This window comes from Ranitomeya imitator, chromosome 3 (genome assembly GCF_032444005.1).
Source record: "Ranitomeya imitator isolate aRanImi1 chromosome 3, aRanImi1.pri, whole genome shotgun sequence".
Classification (NCBI taxonomy): Eukaryota; Metazoa; Chordata; class Amphibia; order Anura; family Dendrobatidae; genus Ranitomeya; species Ranitomeya imitator.
Genome location: NC_091284.1, coordinates 722,776,835 through 722,798,788, shown reverse-complemented (window position 1 = coordinate 722,798,788; position 21,954 = coordinate 722,776,835).

Sequence of the window (21,954 nt, the reverse complement as noted above, 5' to 3'; positions counted from 1 at the left end):
TCTAAATGACTGTGGTTGAGAGCTAAAATCATTGTAATATGACAGAACAATAATGGTAAGCATATAGAAGTGTATTTTACATTGTTATTTAAAAATATGTATTTAATATAATGGGTATGTTGTATTCATTCAGTCTGAATACATCACTGTAAGGCCACATTCACACATTCGGTATTTGGTCAGTATTTTACCATAGTATTTATAAGCCAAAACCACGAGTGGAAATAGGAAAAGTATAATAGAAACATGTCACCACTTCTGTATTTATCACCCACTCCTGGTCTTGGCTTACTTATACTGATGTAAAATACTGACCAAATACTGAACGTGTTTACGCGGCCTTACTTTAAGTTAGCAGTATATATAAAATTCTAATGAGGATTTTATAAATAAACATATATATATATACACACACACACACATATATATATATATATATATATATATATATATGTAATTTTTTGTGCTAAAAAATATAAGGGTCCGGGTACATACATAGGGAAACTTAATGTGTCACTAAAATTATCTGTTTGTTTGAAATTTTAATGTAGAGCACACAAAAAAACTAATGATTTTGATGGATCTTTTGATGAGTCCCATTGCTTTCTATGGGCCAAACTGATTCTAGAGTAGATCAGTTATATTAATCAAAAGCCATAATACAACATATGCTAATGCCAGCGTCTTTCCTAGTTGATCAATATGGAGAGAAAAGAGTTAAACAGCCTAATTATCAGGTTAATTATACTAATTAGTCCACGTTCATTATTTGGTCAGAATTTTCCATCAGTATTTGTAAGCAAAAAACAGGAGAGGAACAATCAGAGGAAAAGTATAATAGAAACATGTCACCACTTCTGTATTTATCACCCACTCCTGGTTTTGGCTTACAGATACTGATGTAAAATACTGACCAAATACTGAACATGTGAACGAGGCCTTAGACTGAATTCAGATGAGAGAATAAAAAGATGGTCTGATTTTCATCCAGAATAAAGGGACGATTCACATTGATTTTTAGACATCAGCAATGAATACAATTCACAATGCCAAATGCACTTAACTATGTTAAGAATGGCAACGTGTCGCCAAAAATAGGGTACGAAAAAGCACTCGGACAAAAAATACGTGAACGGAGCCAGATATACCTCTCGGCAGAGTCTGGTATTCTTTAACTCTGTCATTTCCTGAGCGCACAGCGTAGAGGGAACGGAGAAATGAACGTGCGTAAAATGTTTGGTGTCTAGGATTTATTTCAAAAGCGAGCGGATTCCAAATAGTTTAGCATCTTTTATAGTACTTATATTTGCTGCATTATTTTCAGATTAGATATTAAGTTTCACATATTCAACCGACAGAACAATTATGTATTAATGTACCAGGTCTGTACAAGCATGGGATAAGTAATGTCTTACTACAACAATAGTTAAGAAGAATGTAGTAACTTTCTATAACTCTTACAAAATCTTGTACACCTTGTTGGCCTATGAATGGTAATCAGTGCATATGCTGGTTAATAGGCTGTAACTTTTATATATATATTTTTTGTTTTAGAAAATATTTTTTTTTTTTTAGTTTGATGTTTTATTGACACATTAGTTATTTGCACATATAACAGTTATAATACAATTATCAGGTTTTATTGTGTGAAAAATAGTTAAAATATTTTTTTTTATTACAAACATAACTCCATAGCATTTATTTTTTTTCCTCCAACGTCCTTTATTTATTTTGCTGTATAACATGTTGAAGTTTGCATTAAGCTAGGGATTCAAATATGGCCGGCAAACGGGTTATGTCTTTCTTTCGCTTTTTTTTTATCATTTATCTTTTTTTTTTATTCCAATATGTGGTCCAACAAAATGTTAGAGAAGTTCCCTTCCAATTAGAATGGCCACAGCTCCCCAGATACAGGGAAAAACAGCCCTGAAGATGATTTTGGCTGACAAAGCAGCTTGTTCTTATGACTAGTCTCTCAGCAATCATCTGATCAGTAGGACTAATGGAAGTAGTGACAGTGCGCTCCCTTTATGGTATATGCTACGCTGAGTTGAAAGCGGTTTACGTAACCACTGAGTAGGCAGAATGTATACAATACTGTCCAGGCCTCTTCTTTTGGGCCTTCAGCTATCATTTATTCTGTAAGCAACCTTGTTTGGGTGCTCTGTTTTTACGGAGCACAAGAATATGATAAAAAGGCATATTAGTAGCCCCGAAAATGATTTTGTCTGACAAAGAAGCTTGTTCTTATGATTAATCTCTCAGCAATCATCTGATCAGTAGGACTAATGGAAGTAGTGACAGTGCGCTCCCTTTATGGTATATGCTACGCTGGGTTGAAAGTGGTGTATGTAATGACTGAGAAGACAGAATGTGTACAATACTGTCCAGGACTCTTCTTTTTGACCTTCAGCTATCTTTGATTCTTTAAACAACCATGTTTGGGTGCTCTGTTATAAGGGAGTTCAAGAATATGATAAAAAGGCGTATTGGTAGTCATTAAGGGGTTAAACAAATTTAGTTATACCCAATTATTCACCTTGCTGAAAAAAAAAAAGTGTTTAAACCAGACAACAAGGTGAGATAATGCAACTTTACTCAGAGAATATCGGAAAAGAACTAGAATCTATACCACGCTTTGAAGCATTGTAGGCAGGTTCTTCATGGTGACATTCGTCTCGCCGTAGCAAGTCACGTAACCAAAGTATCTGCGCAATTAGTCTGTAACTTGCCGTCACACAAATATTTTACAGCTCTGAAAATAAAATAGCCAAGTTATGACACGATACAAATCGCGTGTAACTTGTGACAAACAATCCAGCACATTTGGAAAGATTTGTGATTCTGCGCAGCAGCAACAGGACGGACGTTGCAAAGCAATACCATAGGAAATCATTAGAAGCGACGTCACAATGCGATTTCAGTGTCACGCGACACAGCATGGTGGCTCAGTGGTTAGCACAGCAGCCTTGCAGCGCTGGAGTCCTGGGTTCAAATCCCACCAAAGACAACATCTGAAAGGAGTTTGTATGTTCTCTCCGTGTTTGCGTGGGTTTCCTCCGGGTACTCCGGTTTCCTACCACATTCCAAAGACATACTGATAGGGAATTTAGATTGTGAGCCCCAACGGGGACAGTGATGATAATGTGTGCAACTGCGGAATATGTTGGCACTATATAAATAAAGAGATTATTACTTTTACTATTAAGACCGAGCTGAAACCAAATTTTTAGACTCATGGAGAATGTTTTTTTAATATATATTTGAAAAATATAAAATGATTGTAGATGATAACAATATTTGTGTTTATTATTGTATGCATATACAGTATATAGCATAGGTACAGTGCTCCAGTATTAAGAGCAGTATAACATAAATATTAACAATGCAATTTACATTTCTATCAATAAGCATGGTAACACAAAGCTTGAAGAAACCTATTGATTTGCTTCTCTAAGTATACAAAGAGTATTTGCTGACAGAATCCATTGCTTCTGAGCAGAACATCATGTTAAATACAGATTTGTTTTTAAAGCTTTTACGGATATTGGTAAATGTCTCACAAAAGAATAATTTAAACTTGATTTTCCAAAAAATGCAGCAAAAAAATGTTCATACATTCAGTATTTGGTCAGTATTTGACCTCAGTATTTGTAAGCCAAAACCAGGAGTAGAACAATTAGAGGAAAAGTATAATAGAAACATATGCACCACTTCTGCATTTATCACCCACTCCTGGTTTTGGCTTCCAAAAACTGATGTAAAATACTGACCAAATACTGAACATGTGCACGTGGCCTTAGATGCTGCGTTCTCAACAGAACCTCAGAAAAACTCGTTGTGGGCACACAGCCTAAATGTTTTAATTATAAGGTCCTGCTATAGCCTATGACATATATAAGGCTATATTCCCACTATCAATACTTGATTCCTCTTTTCTGCTGCATATTTTTGTGCTCATAAAACCTCAGTTCCAGAAAAGTTTATGCAATTTATATAAATCTAATGCCTGCTGTGCTGGTTTTTATTACGCTGTGGAAACTGACCTGCGGTGCAATAATGAAATCTGCAACATGGCGACTCCTTTTGTGGCAAATATTAGTTTTGGGTTTTGTGTGTACTTTTCCTGTAGACTTGAAAGATAAAGGCAGATAAAAAAAAACTCTCGGGCATTTTTATTGCATTTTGTCAGAGGAAACGTATTGAAAAAATGCATCTAATCCCCACATGACTCTCTCAATAAAGTTTTATCAAAGCCAATAACAGGAAGTTTCCAAAATAAAGCAGCTCTGTTTAAAGTATGACATCAACAAGAGACAAAAGACTCAGCTGAAAAAACGTAATAACCGCAATGAAAAAAAAAAAATACAATTTAATTTAGTTAATTGGAGCAGAAATGCTGTGGAAAATGTGCAATATCAAAAACTCACCAAGTACTAATTATGGGAACTTAGCCATAGGCCTCATTTACACGTCCATGTTTAAACATGTACATGAGAAAAATGGTACCGGTGTCATCAGTGTGTCATCCATGTGTCCACTTAAACCATCAGTGTGTTATCCGTGTGTCTGTTTTTACCATGAGTGTGTCATCTGTGTGTCCATTTTTAAATGGAAAATAAATAATTACATAGCTTCTCCTATACATTGTATTGTTAAATACGGACAGCGCACGGATGACACACTGATGCCATCTATGTGCTGCATGTGTTTTTCATGGTCATATACATTTGTATTGGACTTTTCCATTCATTCTGCCACAAAAACACAGACATACAGTAATGTAATGTGTACACGTTCTATCCGTGAAAAAACATGAACAACACATACGTGCAATACGGACGTGTGAATGAGACCTTACAGCTTCCATTGGTAAATGTTGTATCCGTCAATGAAAATATCATTATTAGTCCATATAAAAATGAACTGAAAAATCACAACAAATGTAACTGAGCGTAACCTGAGTGCTGCCTCCCAATCAGCACAAAACAGAAGTTTATAAGCTGCTTGCCGTCCCCTGTCATGTGATCATCGTTATTCACTGAATAACGGCAATCACAAAAAAAAGTCCAATTTTTCATTCCTCTTTCCTCTGATATGATCTAGCATACCAGAGGAAAGGGAAATGGGGTCCCCCGAGCCTCCCGGTACCTCCGCTATCCCCGGGTCCTCCTGCTTCATCCCCCGGCCCTCCACATCATCTTCCTGGAAGAATATGGCGGGCGCATATGCAGTGCGCCTGTCGAGATCTGCTGGCCGGTAACTGCCCAGCAACAATAGGAGATTTTTACCTATCACAGTGTTCAAAATAAAAAAATAGTAAATCACCACCCCCCTTTATCATCCCTTAGTAAGATAAAAATAATAAAATTAAAAAAATTAACGTTTTCCATTCTTAGTACTTAGGGTTAGGGTTGGGGTTAGAGCTAGGGTTAGGGTTGGATTGGGTTTAGGGTTGGAGTTGTGTTGGGGTTAGGGTGGTGTTGAGGTTAGAGTTAAGGTTGTGTTGATGTTAGGGTTGTGTTGGGGTTGGGGTTAGGGTTAGAGCTGTGCTTAGGGTTGTGTTAGGGTTCTATTAGGGTTGTGGTAAGGGTTGTGTTGGGGTTAGGGTTGTGGTTAGGGTTCTATTAGGGTTGGGGTTAGGGTTAGAGCTGTGCTTAGGGTTGTGTTAGGGTTCTATTAGGGTTGTGGTAAGGGTTGTGTTGGGGTTAGGGTTGTGGTTAGGGTTCAGTTAGGGTTGTGGTAAGGGTTGTGTGGGGGTTATGGTTGGGTTTAGGGTTGTGTTTGGGTTGGAGTTAGAATTGGGGGGTTTCCACTGTTTAGGTACATCAGGGGGTCTCCAAACGCGACATGGCGCCCCCCATTAATTCCAGCCATTTTTTAGTTAAAAAAGTCAAACAGTGCTCCCTCTATTCTGAGCCCTGCCATGCGCCCAAACAGTGGATTTCCCCCACATATGGGGTATTGGTGTACTCGGGAGAAATTGCACAACACATTTTGTGGTCTATTTTCTCCTGGTATCCTTGTAAAAAAAAAAAGTTTATGTCTAAATATTTTTTTGTGACAAAACTTTAATGTTATTTTTTTCCTTCCACATTGCTTCAGTTCTCGTGAAGCACCTGAAGGGTTAATAAACCTTGAGGGTGCAGTTTGTAGAATAGCATCACTTTTGATATTTTCTGTCATATAATTTTCATTTGGAAAAATGAGCAATCATTGGTCGACTTTTAACCCTTATAATGTCCTAAGAAAAAAATTATGCTTCCAAAATTGCGCAGATGTTAAGTTGATATGTGGGAAATGTTATTTATTAGCTATTTTGTGTGACACGACTCTCTGGTTTAAGGGCACAAAAATTAAAAGTTTGAAAATTGCAAAATGTTCAATATTTTTGCCAAATTTCCATTTTTTTCCTTAAATAAATGCAAGTCTTATTGAAGAAATATTACCATTATCATGAAGTACAATATGTCACGAAAATACTTTCTCAGAATAAGTGGGATACATTGAAGCATTCCAGAGCTATAACCTCATAAAGTGACAGTGGTCAGAATTGTAAAAATTGGCTTGGTAATTAAGGTCAAAACTGTCTCGGTCACTAAAGGGTTAAATGTAAAGTCTGATGCCTGAATGAATATCAGTTGCATAATGTATCCAGTAATATTGTGAAGATGGGTTTCTATTTTCAAAACCCAAACATACTAAACACAATCAATATAGTAAAAAAAAAAAATTATTTTTCTACATAGTCTCCTAAAAAGTCTATACATTTAGTCCATCTCTTTTCTAAAATTAGAATTCCCTTCGAAAAAAATTCTTGATCTTGACCCTCAAAAAAATCCCCAACAGCGGTTATCACGTCGCTATTGTCGTCAAATTTCTTGCCCCGGAGGTGTTACTTGAGCCGAGGAAAGAGAAAGAAGTCACTGGGGGCTAGATCTGGCGAATAGGGGGGTGTTCCACCAGTTCAAAGCCCGCTTCTTGAATGGTAGCCATGGCAACTGCAGCTTTGTGAGCCGGCGCGTTATTTTGGTGAAACAGCACTCCAGCCCGCAGTTTGCCGCGCCTTTTCTCCTTGATAGCCTCCCACAATCTTCTTATTTGTTCTGCGTAGTAGGAGCCCGTAATAGTGGCTCCCTTCTATAAATAGTCCACCATAATAATTCCTTCAGCGTCCCAAAAAAACGGACGCCATAACCTTCCCTGCTGAGCTTGACACTTTGAATTTCTTCGGCGTCAGTTCGTCGGCTCGTTTCCATGTCATCTATTGTTGTTTAGTTTCGGGATCAAAGTGGTGGATCCAGGTCTCGTCCATGGTCAAAAACATGACAAAAAATTTACCTTGTCTGCTTGGAACTTTTCGAGATTTGCTATTGAAATGTCAACTCGTTTCTTGTTTTGCTTGTCGGTTAACATTTTTGGCACCCAACGCGCAGAAACCTTTCTCATATGCAATTCTTTTGCAAGGATTCTTTGAATACTGCCATATGAGATCCCTGTGACTTCAGCTACATTCCTGATAGTCACTCTTCTATCTGCCAATACAACTTCATCAACTTTTTTCACGTTTTCTTCATTGAGGGATGTGGATCGGCGTCCTTCACGATGTTCATTTTCCATCGATGTTCTTCCCAGCTTAAATTCCTTGGCCCAGCGTGCAACTGTGGAATATGGAGGAGAAGAGTCCCCCAATGTTGCCACCAAGTCGCTGTGTATGTCTTTGGTAGTCATTTTTTTCAAGCAGAGGTATTTGATGACAGCTTTGAGCTCGTTTTTTTCCATTTTGATGTTCACTCCTCGGCAGTTCATATTTAAATGAATGTAGCTCCCGGGAATCGGGGTCTATTTAAGTGATTTTTTTCCCTGGACTAGTGGGTACCTAAGAGAGAAGAAAACATTTTATTTTAATTTCTGTGTGCAATAGAAATAACCGATTATCATTACTTTTGGATCGCCCCTCGTATAGTCTGCTCTCTTCTCATTGGTATTTCCTACAAGTAAAGCCCCATTCACGATTGTGCAGTCGCCCTTTGTGTAGAGGAAAACCGATGACAGAACTTGTTTCATAGTTTGCCACTGGCGCAGTTTTGTATCTGCTAGCATCAGTTGTGTCACTTGACTTCTCCCTGAGCTAATATAGTGAAACTCAGTCCATCCTGGGCCACTGGGATCTCAATAGGTTTTGCCACTAAATACATTTCTCATCCATCCACATGTTGATAAAGGTGTGAGTGCAGGGGTCCACCTGTTGACCCTGAACATGGTGCATGATCGCAACTTCATTAACTATTTTGGAACGGATGAGACAGCCATTCCCATTGGTCATGGATAAGTGAGTGGAGTGGTGGTCTTGCATGCACATGACTATTGTAATCACACAGATTACTTGGTTCTCGGGATTGCTTGAGATCCAAGCAGTCAGAGTCCCAGAGATCCTATATTCACCACCTATCCTTCACTTCTATTACATCCCTCAGCACTATACAGTATACAGCTCAGTATATACAAAATTCAGACAATTGGAGTCAAAACCACTGTCTTCAGAATAAAAAGATAATACTTATTAAATAACAAAATCACATATTATGGTCACTATTTACAAAAGTACATTAAGCCCCCCGAAGAAGCCAATGCGAAGCGCGCGTAGGGGCTGGCAGTCCATTTCCACACACACTACGACCACAATGGGTGAGGATCAATCTTGTATTTATTTATGTAATTAGGTGTCTTTTGGGACATACACTGATTGTTACTATATGGTTTATGTACCTTAAGAACTTGATACCTCGGGTCGGATTTCTTTTATTAGTGTGGATTTTTGGATTTTGTTACCTGTGTCCTTCATTTATGTAGTTACTTTGAGATGATTATACGTACTTAATGTACTGTTGTAAATGGTGACCATAATATGTGATTTTGTTATTTAATAAATATTATCTTTTTATTCTAAAGACAGTAGTTTTGACTCCAAGTGTCCGAATTTTGTATGTATCTGGGAGTTTTTGTCATGGCTTGCAGACTTTTCTAAATGATTGCGTTGCTCTGATCTATATAATTATAAGTATACCGCTCACTTTAGCTGTTTACTTCATTTACGGGAAATATTCAGGAAAGTTTAACCCTTTGTGCACCGTGCCGTACATGTATGTCACAGTTATGTTGTGCATGTACGGCTCAGGCTCAGGAGTTGTGTCCACATCTGCTATGTATTACAGTCAGAATCTGCCATTTATGGGACGGGAACAGTTAAACAGCAGCGACAATGTCTAACTCAGATCGCTGCTGTTTAACTACTTAAATATCGCCATCTATCTCTGACAGTGGCATTAAAATAATACATTTGTCGATGCGTGCGCTCTCCCGCACCCAACAGGCCCCACAACACAATCTTGGGGAACTTATGGTATACCATTTTAGCGAGGTGCCCACTGAAAGCCCCCATCGTCGCCATCTTGGGCCTCCTTCAAAAGGAGACCGCAATTTATTCTGTAAACTGCAATGCTGTGGCAGTGTTTTTGTAGCATATAATATGTGATCAAACGATCACGTGTTAAAGTGAAATAAAAAAGTTAAAAAAATAATAAATGATAAAAGTTTACCCCCTTTCCCTAATTTTTAAAAAAAGAAATAAAATAGAAATAATAAACATATTTGGTAGCACTGCATCCTTAAAAATCCAGTCTATCAAAATCTAAAATTATTTAAAATATACGAAGAACAGCAAATCCGAACTAAAATTAAAACGCCAGATTTGCAGTTTTTTAGTCAGCCTACTTTCCTCCAAAAGATGCAATAAAATGTGATAATTTGTTATATGTAGCCCAAAATGATATGAGTTAAAACATCAGCTTGGCAAGCAAGACACAAGCTCTAATACAGTTCCATCGACAGAAAAATACAAACGTTACTGGTCTTAAAAAATGGCGCCACAAACAAAAAGTTTTTTACATTTCAGATTTTTTTCCTCTACTAAAATATATATATATATATATATATATATATAAAAAAATGTAAGTATGGTATCAACATATTCATACTGGCCTGGAGAAACATGGTACCAGATCATTTTTACTGTATAATTAATTTCGTTAAAACAAAACTCAAAAAATAATGTGCATTTTTTTCACAATTTGCCCCACTTGGAATTTTTATCCCATTTTCTTACTACACGATATAGTAAAATGAATGGCGCCATTCAAAACTACATCTCATCCTGCAAAAAAACAAGACCTCATATGGCTATGTCAGTGGAAAATAAAAAAAAAGATAGGCTCTGGAAGAGGAGGGAGGAAAAAAAGAAAGCGCAAAAATGTGAAATATAGAGATGACAAATGAGAATCATCAGTGATGTTGCTTTCAATAGATCATTATTATGCTTAATTATATAGCACCATCCTATTCCACAGTGTTTTACAGATATTGTCATCTCTGCCCCCATTTTAAATTCCCAATCGATATGTCTTTGGAGTGTAGGAGGAAGAAGGAGAACCCGTTGGAAACTCACACAAACACTGGGAGGGCATTCAAACTCCTTGCAGATGTTGTTCGTGGTGGGATTGACCACAACGATGCAAATAAATAGTGCTAATCACTGAGCCACCATGCTAATCACTGAGCCACCATGCTAATCACTGAGGCTAGTTTCACATTTGCGTTTAAAAAAAAACACTGCGTTTTTACGCGTTTGCATGCGTTTTTTCCTGCGTTTGCATTTTTGATACGCATGATGAGAAATTTCACAAGAGAAAAATCAAGATCCAGACACCGCCAATGGGACTACAGAGGGCGTGTGACATGACTCTGTGGGCTAAAATATGGAAAAATTGTAGCTCTCAAAATGTGGTAACGCAAAAAATATTTTTTGGAATAAAAAGCGTCTTTAGTGTGTGACAGCTGCCAATCATAAAAATCAACTAGAAAACCCACTATAAATAGAAATGGCTAGGGTTAGGGTTTGGATCCCTAGGATTAGGGTTAGGGTTAGGGTTAGGATCCCTAGGGTTAGGGTTAGAGGTTAGGGTTAGGGCTAGGGTTAGGGTTTGGATCGCTAGGGTTAGGGTTAGGGTTTGGATCCCTAGGGTTAGGGTTAGGGTTAGGATTAGGGGTAGGGTTAGGGTTAGGGGTAGGGTTAGGGCTAGGGTTAGGGTTAGGGTTTGGATCCCTTTATCACCTTGATGGTGGGGGGTGGCTTATCAGTGTGTAGACTTATTTTTTTCTATTGAAACGCATGTGTTTAAAAACGCAACCAAACGCATGCGTTTACATAGACAGCAATACGTTTTTTTGCCGCAAAAAAACGCATACTTTTTTTGCGGCAAAAAGACGCCTCTAGAAATTACTACATGTTGCATTTCCGCAAAAAAACGCAAGCATAGAAACGACGCATGCGTCGTCAAACGCGGCCAAATGCGTAAAAAAAAACGCATGCGTTTTTAATGTTTAATATAGGGGGAAAAAACGCATGCGTTTATATGCGTTTAAACGCAGCGGCAAAAAACGCAAATGTGAAACCAGCCTGAGCCATTTAAAGATTTTTTTTTAAGAAAAAAATGATGCTCCCTGTTATTTCTGGTTCACATTTTATAACACCTACATACTGTTTGAGCTCCATGCTGTGCAAGGCTGCAATACAATAAAACACCCACCTAAGTCTTTGAGGCTTAAATTGTACCTCGATGGGTCTCTTATTTGTCATTAAAACAATTGTAGTATTGTCAATGGGACTCAGTATTGTGTAAGTATTTTTGTTTTCAGTGTAGAATATCTCTACAAAAAAGTTCTGCAAAGAGCACCATCTATAGCTTGGAGAAATATATTAGGCCGGATGCCAACGACAGAGAAGTAGCAGTGCTTTGGACGCAGCGCATGTTCGCTACGTCCAAAGTGCTGCTGTCTATTGAACGCAGGTGAATCTGCATGTGATCACTGAACCGTGTGGATTTACCGCATTCAATACATTCTATTGGGGAAATTTCTCTTGTGGAGGCTAACGTCTCCGCAAAAGAAAGGACATGCTATGGTCTGCAAGGACGTGAATAATAATAATAATAATAATAATAACAACAATCATAACTCCCACAATTGGATTTTTAAAAAATGCTCCTGTGCTGAGATAATCTTATAAATGTGCCCCTGCTGTGTACTGTGTAATGGCTGTGTCTGACCATACAGGAATCAGGTCTGATCATACCACAGCTCCTGGGCAAGGGAGGAAGAAAAGAGAGGATACAGACAGGACAGCATGGGATAACAGCTGATTCTTTTTGTGAGGTAAAACATTTTTTTGCCTGTTTTTAAGCGATGTTTCACCTCAAAGAAAGAATCAGCTGTGATCCCATGCTGTAATGTCTGTATACTGTCTTTTGCTTACTTCCCTGCTCAGTAGCTGTGGTATGATCAGACCATGTAACTGTACGGTCAGACACATCCATTACACAGTACACAGCAGGGGCACATTTATAAGATTATCTCAGCACAGGAACATTTTATTAAACACATATGATAGTGAAAATTATTATTATTATTCAAAGATGTATTGATTAAAATGTTAATTAAAATTAACTTTGTACATAGGAAAACCCCTTTAATCTTTACAGATAAACCATTATTTTTGTATCTTAGGATTCCATAATTACTAAGTGCTAAGGTGTACACCGAAATCACAAGGTCCCCATAACAAAAGTTCTGTCTAGCCACCCACCCCCCTCCCTGTTTTTCCAAAAAATATTTGGCAGAATAGTCGGGGGTCTTACAGTATCTCCCAACTTTCATAAATAGGGAGTATTTCTATTGTGGCACAACAACAGTAATTATGCCCCTATTGAAGCTCATAAGTTGCTTCATATTTTCACCACAACTATGATGCTCCCAAAAATCCCCTCCCCAAATGTACAGAGTATGTTATCATCACAGTGAAACCCCCACAATATTACCCCACATGTACAGTATGATACCCCCACAGTACCCAACATAGTATAATAACCCCACAACATTATGCCCCTAAAGTGCCTCCCTCCACAGTGTGATGTCACAATAGTTCTCCCTCAAACACAGAATCATGCCCCCAACACAGTATGATGGTCTGTCAGTATGTTGGCCCCAGGTCTGTATGATGCCTCCACAACCCCCCCCCATTCAGTATGATGGATCCAGAGCCTCCCAATCAGTATTATAGCCCCACATCCCCCACTAAGTATTATTTCCTCACAGCGCCTCAATCAGTATGATACTGTCACAGCTAGACACCACTCTGTATAATGACCAAATAGCTAGTCCCAGACTCACTCTGATGAGCCCTAAAGTCCCTCAGTTTAGTTTGATAGCCCCCACAGTCCACTTCCCAGTTGGTATGATGCCCTCATAAGTACTGACATTTAAAAAACAAACAAAAACCACACCACTCACCTAGATGTGTTCCCCCAGAGTTCTGCTCTGGTCTGTGCACTGAGGCTCCACACTGCAGGCGCCATGTAGTGACATCAATGCACCTGCCGCATGCTGATCCTCAGAGGCACAGGCGCAGGGTGAATAGCGAATTAGGAAGCCGTTGGCATTGTGCATCTGGACCACCCGCTAGGGCCATGGGATACTCAGTACCGGGTCAGCACAGTTCTTAAAGGGGAAGTCACAGCGACAGTGACTCGGTCCGTGGCCCTGGGCGTCCAATTAAAGGGGATGAAGTGTAGTGGCAAATAGAGTCTATGAAGAAATGTTCGTGATGCCACCTGTGGTACTCAGCCAGGAATGGCCGTCGCTGCTTAAAGAGGTCCACTGGGGCTGATGGTAATGCAGCTTAGGTGGTTTCGCTCCCCACAGGTGGAGCAGAGGCTCCATGGATACCAGGACAGTCTATGAGAGGTTGTAGATGTTGGGGTGCAGGAAATAATTGAAGGACACAGCATTTGCAGCCTCTTTTCCTTTTACTGGTGAAAGTGCAGTCCAGGGCACAGGTTACAGGTGATCTTTGAAATCCAGACAGCCTGGAAGCGGTTCGGAATCCCCCTAGCCAGGTGTGGTTGGAAGCCTTCCTTTCTGCGCTAAATTCTGGGTCTCTTAATGCTTTAGCTTTCCTCAAGTCCCTCTCTCAATCCGTCCCTTAGGTGGAACTCTACCCTCATGGCAGGCAGCTCGAGCCTTTTTACAGGTGTCCCTTTCTCTTGGTGACTGCGGGCTCTAATCTGCTGCTGTGCCTTTGGGTGTCAGTTGTGGCTAGAAGACCTGCAATCTCCTGCCCTCCGGTTTCTGCTGTGGGGCATACAGTTCCCACACAACCTCGGACCCCGGTATCCGGCTTCTTGCGCTCAATCCTGGGGGTGAGCTCAATCACAGCTCCACTCCCAGTTTCTCTCTCCTAACGTGCGTCCTCTCCCTTCACTGTCTCACACAGACTGACTTCTAACTCCTCCTCCAGACCAGAACTTTTAGGGAAGCTACCCTGATACTTGGTCTAGAGCTCCCCCTTCTGGCCTGGAGTCAGGAAAGTGTTCTATGCTAGTGTTACCTGCTAAGGGGATGCCTTCTCACTTCCAGGCATCACCCTCCTCGGGAGGCAGGCAATACCACTGTGGCAACCGGATTCCTGGGGTATCACACATTGTCCAACATTCCACTCTGCTATACCATCATAATGTTATTACATATAGAATGTTGGTATTTATGAGCTGTGTAATAACATGTCCATATGTAGCATGCAGTCCACCTTTCACCATATCTTTCATGTTGAGCTGTACATGCAACGCCCGCTAGGGCCTCAGGGTACTCTCGGGTCGGCAGTTCTTCAGGGGGTTGTCACGGCACCATTGACACAGTCCGTGGCCCTGGGCGAACAATAAAAATGATGAGGGAAAGTTTATAGGGGATTTAACGTGATGCCACCTGTGGTGTTCGGCAATGAGTGGCCCACGCTGCTTAAGGAGACTGCTGGGGCTGATGGTGATGCAGCTGGATGGTTCTGCTTCCTACAGGTGGAGTGGAGACCCAGGGCTACCGGTATAGTTTTGTAAGGGATCGTGGACATTGGGGTGCAGGACTGAGGGTGCGGGAAATGACTGGAAGACACAAGGACTCTAGTTTTCTTTACCTTTACTTGGTAGCTGAAGGTTCATTCTGGGGCACAGGTAACAGGTGATGATGGGCGTCCACGCAGCCTGGAAGCAACTTAGGATCCACCTAGCCAGGTGGGTTCGGAGGCCTTCCTGCTGCAATCTCTCTTAGGTCCTTGCTGCTTAAAGCTCTGCTCAAGTTCCTCTTCTGCGTGTTGCTTCTAACCTGTATGGCAGACAGTGTGAGCCTATCAAGAGCGCTGCCTTCTCACTGGCAGTCCCGGGATCTTGGTCTGCTGCGGTGCCTCCGGGTGTTCAGTGTGGCCAGGGAGCTTGCAGTCTCTTGCCCTCCAGATTCAGCTGTCTGGGTGTACAGCACCCACACAGCCAAGGACTCTGGTGTCCTCTTTGTCAGCGCTCTGTTCTGGGGTGAGCTTGGTTACGGCTCTCAGACTCGACTCACTAACTAACTCTGCCTCCAGGCCAGAACTGATAGGGAAGCTCCCCTGAAACCAGGTGTTAGAGCTCCCCTGTCTCGTCTGGAACAGGAAAAGTGTTGGATGCTGGTGTTGCCTGGTAAGTGGACCCCTCCTTGCTTCCAGGCATGACATCACCCCCTGTGAGGGAGACAATGCCACTGTGGCAACCGGACTCCTGTGGTGCCACATACACATGAGGAAATAGTGGCTGGAGAGCAGAATACAACTTTTTAAATGGTCAGAGCTTTTTTCAGTTTTCTAAATTATAGATATTTTATAGAGAGACTTTATATTTTGGTGTCTTTTTACTTGATGAACTTTTCAGGGGAGAGAGGTGGTGAGAGAGTGAGAGGTGGAGAGAGTGAGAGGTGGAGAGAGAGAGGTGGAAAGAGAGGGGTGGTGAGAAGGAGAGAGGTGGAAAGGGAGAGGTGGTGAGAGAGAAAGAGAGAGGTGGTGAGAGAGCTGGAGAAAGAGAGGTAGTGAAAGAGAAAAAGAGAGGTGGAGAGAGGTGGCAAGAGAGAGAGAGGTGGAGAGAGAGGTGGAGAGAGATGGTGAGAGAGAGGTGGAGAGAGAGGTGGCAAGAGAGAGAGGTGGAGAGAGGTGGAGAGAGAGGTGGCGAGAGAGCGAGGTGGAGAGAAATGGGGAGAGGGGTGGAGAGAGAGATGGCGAGAAAAAGAGAGGTGGAGAGAGAGTAGTGGCAAGAAAGAGAGAGGTGGAGTGAGAGAGGTGGTGAGAGAAAAAAAAAGGTGGCGAAAGAGGTGGAGAGAGAGAGGTGGAGAGAGAGCTGGCGAGAAAGAGAGAGGTGGCAAGAGAGAGAGAGGTGGAGTGAGAGAGAAGTGGAGAGAGAGGTGGAGAGAGAGAGGTGGAGAGAGGTGGAGAGAGGTGGCGAGAGAGAGAGGTGGCAAGAGACAGAGGTGGAGAAAGAGGTGGAGAGAAGTGGCGAGAGAGAGCGAGGTGGAGAGAGAGGGGGCAAGAGACAGAGAGGTGAAGAGAGAGATGGTGAGAAAGAGAGAGGTGGAGAGGGAGGCAGAGAGAGAGAGAGGTGGTGAGAGGTGGAGAGAAGTAGAAAGAGGTGGGGAGAGAGAGGTGGAGAGAGAGATTGTGAGAGAGGTGGAGAGAGAGGAGGAGAAAGAGGTGGCGAGAGAGAGAGAGAGAGGTGGAGAGAGAGAGGTGGAGAGAGGTGGCGAAAGAGAGCGAGGTGGAAAGATGTGGAGAGAGAGAGGTGGATATAGAGAGGTGGAGAGAAAGAAAGAGTTTGGGTTTGTTCACACTTGCTTATAAATCAGATGAGTGCAATCCGATTTTTTTCAATGAGGCAGTGCAGATCTGCATATTTTCCTCAGCTTTCTTTGGTATGAGAAAAAAATCTCAGCATGCTCTGATTTCACTCTGAAATTGGTATCGTGTTAGTATGGTATTACTGATACATTACAATTCTGTAACATAGGAAACTGTAAATGATAATAGCTGCTGAGTGAAAAAAAATTGATTTCACATGGACAACACATGGATGACAAGTGATAATAAATAGTACCACTCTCTTGGATGAGAATGGGACCGATATTTAACATGCTAGTGTGAGTGAACCCTTTTGGATCAGTGTGCCATTATGCCAGGGCCACACTAGTTAATAGAATACTATTCAAGAACAAGTGTGACCTCGGCCTTATTTAATAACAATGGTCAGGGTGAAATGCGAGATTTTCTTGTATTGCACTCGTCTGTATTATATGCAAGTGTGTGAGCCCTTAGTGTGTCATCAGTGTGCCATCAGATCAGTGTGCCACCAGTGTGAGCTCAGTGTGCCAACAGTGTGTCATCAGTGTGCCATCAGGGTGCCATCAATATGTCATCAGTGTGCAATTAGATCAGTGTGCCATTAGTTTGTCAACAGTGTGCCATCAATATGTCATCAAGGTGCCATCAGTGCGCCAACAGTGTACCACCAATGTGTCATCAGGGTGTCATCAGGGTGACATCAGTGTGACATCAGGGTGTCATCAGGGTGCCATTAGTGTGCAATCATGTGTCATCAGTGTGTCATCAGGGTGCCATCAGTGTGCCAACAGTGTGTCGTCAGTGTGTCATCAGGGTGCCGTCAGTGTGTCATCAGTGTGCCATCAGGGTGTGATCAGTGTGCCATCAGGGTGCCATCAGTGTGCCAACAGTATGTCATCAGTGTGCCATCAGTGTGCCATTAGTGTGCCATCAATATGTCATCAGTGTGCAATTAGATCAGTGTGCCATTAGTATGCCAACGGTGTGCCATCAATAAGTCATTAAGGTGCCATCAGTGTGCCATCAATGTGTCATCAGTGTGCCATCAGGGTGCCATCAGTGTGTCATCAGGGTGCCATCAGAGTGCAATCATGTGTCATCAGGGTGCCATCAAGGTGCCATCAGTGTGTCATCAGGGTGCCATCAGTGTGTCATCAGGGTGCCATCAGGGTGCCATCAGAGTGCAATCATGTATCATCAGAGTGCCATCAGTGTGCCACCAGTGTGTCACCAGGGTGTCATCAGTGTACCATCAGTGTGTCATCAGGGTGTCATCAATGTGCCATCAGTGTGTTATCAGGGTGCCATCAGTGTGTCATCAGTGTGCCATCAGTGTGTCATCAGGGTGCCATCAGTGTGTTATCAGGATGTCATCAGGGTGCCATCAGTGTGCCATCAGGGTGCCAACAGTGTATCATCAGTGTGCCATTAATGTGCCATCAGTGTGTCATCAGTGTGCCATCAGTGAGTCATCAAGGTGCCATCAGTGTGCCATCAGTGTGTTATCAGGGTGCCATCAGTGTGTCATCAGGGTGCCATCAGAGTGCCATCAGTGCCATCAGTGTGTCATCAAGGTGCCATCAGTGTGTCATCAGGGTGTCAATAAGTGTGCCATCAGTGTGTCATCAGAGTACCAGTGTGCCACCAGTGTGTCACCAGGGTGTCATCAGTGTGTCATCAGGGTGCCATCAGTGTGTCATCAGTGTGTCATCAGGGTGTCATCAATGTGCCATCAGTGTGTTATCAGGGTGTCATCAGTGCGTCATCAGGGTGCAATCAGTGTGTTATCAGGGTGCCATCAGTGTGTTATCAGGGTGACATCAGTGTGTCATCAGTGTGCCATCAGTGTCATCAGTGTGACATCAGTGTGTCATCAGTGTGTCATCAAGGTGTCATCAGGGTGCCATCAGGGTACCATCAGTGGGTTATCAGTGTGCAATCAGTGTGATATCAGGGTGCCATCAGTGTGTCATCAGTGTGCCATCAGGGTGCCATCAGTGTGTTATCAGTGTGCCATCAGGGTACCTTCAGTGTGTCATCAGGGTGCCATCAGTGTGTTATCAGGGTGTCATCAGTGTGTCATCAGGGTGTCATCAGTGTGTCATCAGTGTGCCATCAGTGTGTTATCAGTGTGTCATCAGGGTGCCATCAGTGTGTTATCAGGGTGTCATCAGTGCGTCATCAGGGTGCCATTAATGTGTCATCAGTGTGCCATCAGTGTTATCAGGGTGCCATCAGTGTGACATCAGTGTGTCATCAGGATACCATCTGTGAGTTATCAGGGTGTCATCAGTGTGCCATCAGTGTGTTATCAGGGTGCCATCAGTGTGTTATCAGGGTGTCATCAGTGTGCCATCAGTGTGTCATCAGGGTGCCATCAGTGGGTTATCAGGGTGTCATCAGTGTGTTATCAGGGTGCCATCATTGTGTCATCAGGGTGCCATCAGGGTACCATCAGTGGGTTATCAGGGTGTCATCAGTGTGTTATCAGGGTGTTATCAGTGTGCCATCAGGGTGCCATCAGGGTACCATCAGTGGGTTATCAGGGTGTCATCAGTGTGTTATCAGGGTGTTATCAGTGTGCCATCAGGGTGCCATCAGGGTACCATCAGTGGGTTATCAGGGTGTCATCAGTGTGTTATCAGGGTGCCATCAGTGTGTCATCAGTGTGCCATCAGTGTGTCATCAGGCTGCCATCAGGGTACCATCAGTGGGTTATCAGGGTGTCATCAGTGTGTTATCAGGGTGCCATCAGTGTGTCATCAGTGTGCCATCAGTGTGTCATCAGGGTGCCATCAGGGTACCATCAGTGGGTTATCAGGGTGTCATCAGTGTGCCATCAGTGTGTCATCAGTGTGCAATCAATGTGTCATCAGGGTGTCATCAGTGTGTCATCAGTGTGTGATCAAGGTGCCATCAGGGTACCATCAGTGGGTAATCAGTGTGCCATCAGTGTGATATCAGGGTGCCATCAGTGTGTCATCAGTGTGCCATCAGTGTGTCATCATGGTGCCATCAGGGTACCATCAGTGGGTTATCAGTGTGCCATCAATGAGTCATCAGGGTGTCATCAGTGTGTCATCAGTGTGCAGTCAATGTGTCATCAGGGTGTCATCAGTGTGCCATCAGTGTGTTATCAGTGTGTCATCAGGGTGCCATCAGTGTGTTATCAGGGTGTCATCAGTGCGTCATCAGGGTGCCATTAATGTGTCATCAGTGTGCCATCAGTGTTATCAGAGTGCCATCAGTGTGACATCAGTGTGTTATCAGGGTGCCATCAGTGTGTTATCAGGGTGTCATCAGTGTGCCATCAGTGTGTCATCAGGGTCCCATCAGTGGGTTATCAGGGTGTCATCAGTGTGTTATCAGGGTGCCATCAGTGTGTCATCAGTGTGCCATCAGGGTACCATCAGTGGGTTATCAGGGTGTCATCAGTGTGTTATCAGGGTGCCATCAGTGTGTCATCAGTGTGCCATCAGTGTGTCATCAGGGTGCCATCAGGGTACCATCAGTGGGTTATCAGGGTGTCATCAGTGTGCCATCACTGTGTCATCAGTGTGCAATCAATGTGTCATCAGGGTGTCATCAGTGTGTCATCAGTGTGATATCAGGGTGCCATCAGGGTACCATCAGTGGGTTATCAGTGTGCCATCAATGAGTCATCAGGGTGTCATCAGTGTGCCATCAGGGTGCCATCAGTGTGTCATCAGTGTGCCATCAGTGTGTCATCAGGGTGCCATCAGGGTACCATCAGTGGGTTATCAGGGTGTCATCAGTGTGCCATCAGTGTGGCATCAGTGTGCAATCAATGTGTCATCAGGGTGTCATCAGTGTGTCATCAGTGTGATATCAGGGTGCCATCAGGGTACCATCAGTGGGTTATCAGTGTGCCATCAATGAGTCATCAGGGTGTCATCAGTGTGCCATCAATGTGTCATCAGGGTGTCATCAGTGTGCCATCAGGGTGCCATCAGTGTACCATCAATGTGCCATCAATGTGCCATCAGATCAGTGTGCAATCGATGTGCCTTTAGTGTTTTTTCTGAAATGGCAAAAGAAAAGGAAATTACTAAGCTTCTCCCATACTTCGCAATGTTTAAAATGTAACGCACACGGATGGCACATGTATACCATCATGTGCTGTGCGACACAGACCCATAGACTTGTATTGGTTCTTGTCATCCGTGCTGCTGGTAAAAACATGGACATGTGCAGAGCAGTATACGTTATATTGGGCACTTGTGGGATCCATGAAAAAAAACGCATGTCACACGTACCTCAGACACGGACACGTGAAGGAGGTCCTATGCTGAGCACAAGCTGTGCGTGGGACTGCTGCTCATATCTTCAGATTGGCTCCATCGATAATTAAAATATATTAGTAAATTCTAACTGGTTTTTATTTACAAGAAGGGTGGTCATCACGCATGCACAGACACTTTTTTTTAGCACAAGTAGTGGTTTTAGGTAAAGCCAGATAGAGAAGGATAAAGGTATGTGTCCACGTGCAGTAAACGCTGCGTGTTTGACGCTGCATAGGGACGCAGCGTCAGACACGCAGCGTCCAGATGTTACAGCATAGTGGAGGGGATTTAATGAAATCCCGTCTCCACTATGCGTGATAACACGCACGCGGCGGCCCTGCGACTCCGGACATGCTGCGCGTCTTTTCAGATCGCAGCATGTCCGTATATCTTGCGGCGACGCTGCGTCGCCGCAAGATATAGCACAGGGCCCTATGGTGGGGAGCGATGATGCCGGATGTGTGCTGTGAACACATCCGGCATCATCGCGTCCCAGAAAGGGGGCGGGGCTTACCGCAGAGCGGCTAAGCCGCTCCGGCGATACCGCCGGCCATCCTGAAAGTGGACATATACCCTTAGTCCTTACTTTATATTTTCCATTCCTTTTCAACTTCTGGTAACAATAAAACCCTTTGTGTTTGAATTCTCTGTCAAGGACAATTTTTTGAGTTTTTTTTTTTTTTTTAAATATTGTAAAAATACAAAATTTCCCAAACTATCAGAAAAGTGAATGTGTAAATATATTTGTGAATATCATCTTGACATTGAGATTGTGTTTCTTAACTACTGCAAAAAAAAAAAGGAACACGTTTGGATAATCACCAATTATCATCAAGAAGGAGCATTTTGCAG